Below are 5291 nucleotides of genomic sequence, written 5' to 3'. Positions count from 1 at the left end.
CACTTCACAGCACTCACCATAGCACAAACCTTACCCAATGTTCATAACCCCACGACCCTCTCCCACCCTCCTCCCCCAGGCAACCCTCAGTTTGTTTGGTGAGATTAAGAATCTTTTATGGTTTGTCTCCCTCCTGATCCCATCTTGTTTCATTTGTTCTTTTCCTACCCCCCAAACCCTCCACATCACCTCTCAACTTCCTCATATCAGGGAGATCATATGATAATTGTCTTTCTCTGATTGACTTATTTCACTAAGCATAATACTTTCTAGTTCCATCCACATTGTTGGAAATGGCAAGATTTCATTTCTTTTGATGGCTGCATAATATTCCATTGTATATATATATATACCACATCTTCTTTATCCATTCATCAGTTGATGGACATCTAGGTTCTTTCCATAGTTTGGCTATTGTGGACATTGCTGCTATAAACATTCGGGTGCACATGCCCCTTCGGATCACTACATTTGTATCTTTAGGGTAAATACCCAGTAGTGCAATTGCTGGGCCGTAGGGTAACTCTATTTTCAACTTTTTGAGGAACCTCCATGCTGTTTTCCAGAGAAGTTGCACTAGCTTGCATTCCCACCAACAGTGTAAGAGGGTTCCCCTTCTCCGCATCCTCGCCAGAATCTGTCATTTCCTGACTTGTTCATTTTAGCTATTCTGACTGGTGTGAGGTGGTATCTCATTGTGGTTTTGGTTTGTATTTCTGTTTTGGGAATTTTTAATGTACCATCAATATTTCAGATATACAGAAAAGCATAAAAAATAACACGGTAACCATCTATGTGTTCAACAGCAAATCTTATATGTTGTCATATTGTTTCAGATCTTTTAAAAGAAACAAATTATTTTTTGTTTAAGATTTTATTTATTTATTTGAGAGAGAGACAGGGAGAGAGAGCATGAGCGAGGAGAAGGTCAGAGGGAGAAGCAGACTCCCCATGGAGCCGGGAGCCCGATGCGGGACTCGATCCCGGACTTTGGGATCATGACCTGAGCCGAAGGCAGTCATCCAACCAACTGAGCCACCCAGGCATCCCTAAAAGAAATAAATTATTAATGCATTTGAAGCAACCCTCCTTTATTCCCTTCCTACTTACCATAGGTAACTAGTACCCAGAAGTTAGTATGTATCCCATGTTTCTATAATTTTACTTTGTAGGGATAGGCCCATAAGCAATGCTATTATTTTTTGTGTTTAAATTTTTATTTAAATGATATCATGTCATAAATATGCTTTTGCAACTTTACTAATACAGTAGAGTTTATTCTACTATCTTATTTTATGTTTTCCATTTACCACGCTTTTTCTTTATTTCCTTTTCTATACCTTCCTGCCATCTACTGAGTTATTGAGCTATTTATCTCTCATCTCTACTGCCTTGGATGTTATACTAATATGTATTAATATTTAAAAATATTAACCTTTATTTATTTTGGGATTAAAAGGAGTTTGTTTCTCTGATAAACAGTTGCATTTTCAGGTTTATTTACAGGGAAAATTTATCTGACACAGAAAAAGTATCAGAAAACAAAACTTGCTATTTTCTTATACAATTTTAAAATTGGTCTTTTCTTCATTATAATTATATATAGTCTTTAAACATTTTTTTTTTTTTTTGGTTGGTCGGTTTTATCCATTTTCCTTGGTACTTTCTATTTGTTGAGAAGTTCATGGTTGTCAAGAATATTTTCTTTCTTTCTTTTTTTAGAAAGATTTAATTTATTGGGGCACCTGGGTGGCTTAGTGGGTTAAGCCTCTGCCTTCAGCTCAGGTCATGTTCTCAGGGTCCTGGGATTGAGCCCCACATCTCACTCTCTGCTCGGTGGGGAGCCTGCTTGCCTCTGCCTGCCTCTCTGCCTACTTGTGATAGCTCTCTCTGTCAAATAAATAAATAAATAATCTTCCAAAAAAAGATTTTATTTTATTTATTTATTTGACATATAGAGATCACAAGAGAGAGGCAGGCAGAGAGAGAGGAGAAAGCAGGTTCCCTGCTGAGCAGAGAGCCAGATGTGGGGCTCAATCCCAGGACCCTGGGATCATGACCTGAGCCAAAGGCAGAGGCTTTAACCCACTGAGCCACCCAGGCGCTCCAAGATTTAATTTATTTATTTAAGAGAGAGGAAAAAAATAGGGGGGGGAGGGGCAGAGGCAGGGTTCTGGCTCTATCCAAGGAAGGGAGACATTTAACCGACTTTGCCACCCCAGGGTGCCTAGTATATTTTCCTTACAGTGTAAAATCAACAACTTACTTTGCTTCTTTTTTACATTTATGAAAACAATACACACTTTCATTTTATTTATTCAATGTTCATCTTTAAATTTATAACATGCACATTCAACTGGGTCTAAGATATTGTTAGCCTCTTTTGAACAATACACAGTATTAGAAGATTCGTCCTCTCATTATTTGTTATAATATTTTGGTTTCACCTTTCAAAAATCTTCTCATCTTAGAAGTATTTATCATTATTGCTTTTTAAAACTCAACATTAATTTAGATTTACCAGTATTTTTATTAAGTTTTCTGTTCACAATTCATACTTAGAGAAAAATCCTTTTTCCTGGGTTCAATTTCTTTTATCTTGAAGAACATGCTTGCGTGTTTTTTTAGGCATGATTTATTATTAGTAAACTGTTTTAGTATTTGTCTGAAAATATCTTGATTTCAGTCTCACTCTTGAATGACAGTTTTGAGTATAGACTTCTTGATTATTTTCCATTAACAATATGGTGATTTCTACTATTCTTTTTTTTTTTTTTTTTTTTTTTTTTTTAACAGGAGAAGCAGGGGCCTTTATTGGGGTCTGGCAGATGTGATAGAGGTTGGAGGTAGAGGTGGAATCCCAGGCCTGGGCCTAGGAAAAGGCAGAGAAGAGGCAAAGGGCCCTAGGAGCAGGAACCCAGCCCTCCCTGCCTCCACTCTGCAGCCCCTCCCCCACCCCAGGTTCCTTACTCCAGCCTCCCCCTGCCTCTGGGAACACAGAGCACCAAGAATGGACAAGCAGGACCCTCCAGGGCCACAGCTTGGAGTGGGATGCAGGATCCAGGATTCTGTCTGCCTCTTCTGCCCACAGGGGGAGATCTGGGGAGCTCAATGCACCCCTCTCCACCAGGACAAAGTGAGAACGCTCCTTCTCTGTCCCCAGAACAGACCAAACTTTTGTTCCCTGTGTGGAGGGAGAGTAGTGTGGCTTGGGCCTCTAAGCAGGACCTGGAAAGAGGCTGAAGGTGACACCCCCGGAGGAGCTTCTAGAGCCCACCTTGACACTTGCAGTGTTCTCCATTTTTCCTTCCCATCAACTCTGGTGAGCAGCTCAGAGTCTGGGCAGGGGCGACCGATGGACCAGTGGGGATCTGCTCCAAAGACATCTGTGGGTTTCAGGGTGAGGGTTTCCCCAACACCAAATTCCTCTATATGTACACAGGGAAGCCCCCACCGGCGGCAGGGCTAGTAAGAGTAGCCACCCTTGGGGCCAAAGGGCTGGGTAGGGCCAGCTAGCTCTGGGAGGTAGGCAGGGCTTTCGTCCAAGTGGGACAAAGGGACTGTGTCCTCCTCACTGACCGGCCGGTCAAACTCAGCCTTGAGGGCTGGACGCTGATTGTCCGGGAAGGCCAGAGAGAAGAGGGCCTCAGGCTCGCACACAAACTTGTACACGTAGCGCTCGCCGGCCACCTTCTGCATGATGCCTTTCTCGTAGTAGTAGCGGAGCGAGCGGCTCAGTTTGTCGTAATTCATGGCCGGCCGGTTCTTCTGGATGCCCCAGAGCCTGGCAACCTCCTCAGGCTCTATGAGTTTGAATTCCATCCCCCGGCCGGTCCAGGCAATGAAGTGGGCGTTCGTCGGGTCATCCAGCAGGGCCACCAGGAACTGCCACAGCTGCAAGGCCCCCCGGCGCTGGTAGGGTGGTCCCTCTCGGAACATGCCCACCCCTTCCTGCTTGATGTCTCCTTCAAATTTCTCAGGGACAACGCAGACATCATCTGGGAATGGTCGCAGAGGTTTCTCATAGCCATAACCCATGGTCCCATCACCTGGAGAGTGCCCAGAAAAACCCTCTGTGTGAAGGTACATGGACGCACACCCCGGGACATCTGAGTCGTAGGCGAAGTCCGTCTGCTCCTGTTTGATCACCACCCCCGCCCCTGGGTACCTGTGCCCATTGACTCCACCCTGGCCCACCGAGGGCTGGCCCGCCTGTTCATACAGGGGGTCGAGGTATTCCTGCTTGAAGCTCTGGGGGGGATAGGGCGGGCAGGGCTCCGACAGCTGGTGTGGGTAGGGGGCCTGGAGGGGTTCCCGGCCCCCTCCCTGGGAGGAGGTGAAGGAGTGGCAAATATCCAAGGGCTGCTGGAAGACAGAGCTCTGCTCCCCGAGGTACCCGTGGCCAGGGTGGGGCTGGGAGGCGCCAGAGGATCTCAGGAAATTCCGTGGTTCTCCCCGGGGGAAGGGCTGCAGGGGCGACTGTCCAGGCGCACCGGGGGCGGGGGACTTGATAGCGATTTGTCTGGAATAAAGGCACTGCTCGCCATGGTGGTAGGGGAGTGGCAGCTTCCTGCCGCAGGACAGGGCCGGCTCTGTGCGGGGACTCTGGGGTTCCTTCTTGATCCTGGTGGTGGGGCTGTGGAAAGCTAAGTTTTCTGAATGGAAATCAGGAACAAACTGCTCATCACTGTCGGGTACCTGGGCTTCAGCGAGCCACGTCTCTTGGAAGTGGCTGAGATCCTGGAAGAGATCTTCGGAGTCGGGGGGCGGCAGGGAGCCGGGGTCCATGAGCTTCCCCTGCGGGACCATCAGCGCTTCGCGCAAGCTCCCATTTCCGGGCGATTTCTTAGAGGAAGGGAGGGAATGCCCCCCTCTACTATTCTATTGTCTTTTCTCCTCAGTTTTTGTTGATAAGAAATTTGATAATGTATTATTATTATTCCTTCATAGGAAATCTTTTTTATCTTGTTGCTTTTAAGATTTTCTTTCTTTCTCTTGTGTTCTCTTTCTATTGTGTTTTTCTTTGTTTAGATGTATATGATTTTTATTTTTTCCTTTATAGGGCTCAGAGATTCTTTGCTCAAATATTACTTTTTTCCTCATCTATTCCATCACTCTGGAACTCTATTTAAACATATAGTGAGCCTTTTATTCTATTCTCCATATCTCTTATTTTCTTTTTCATATTTCCCATCTCTTCATAGTGAAGTGCTACATTCTAGGTGATTTCCTCAGCTTGGTCTTCTACTTCATTACTTTCTCTTCATTTATTTAAACTCCATTGAGTTCAA

General features: G+C 45.1%; 1 pseudogene across 1 annotated transcript; it reads right to left on the bottom strand.

Annotated features, from left to right (window-relative positions):
* Positions 1–2769: 2769 nt before the first annotated feature.
* On the bottom strand, positions 2770–4839 carry LOC309851862 (ETS translocation variant 4 pseudogene; annotated as a pseudogene). The gene has a single exon. The product of its transcript is annotated as an ETS translocation variant 4 pseudogene (transcript).
* Between the last annotated feature and the right edge of the window lie 452 nt (positions 4840–5291).

This window comes from Mustela nivalis, assembly GCF_964662115.1.
Source record: "Mustela nivalis genome assembly, chromosome: 17".
NCBI lineage: Eukaryota > Metazoa > Chordata > Mammalia > Carnivora > Mustelidae > Mustela > Mustela nivalis.
This window is presented reverse-complemented; position numbering and strand designations above follow the sequence as displayed.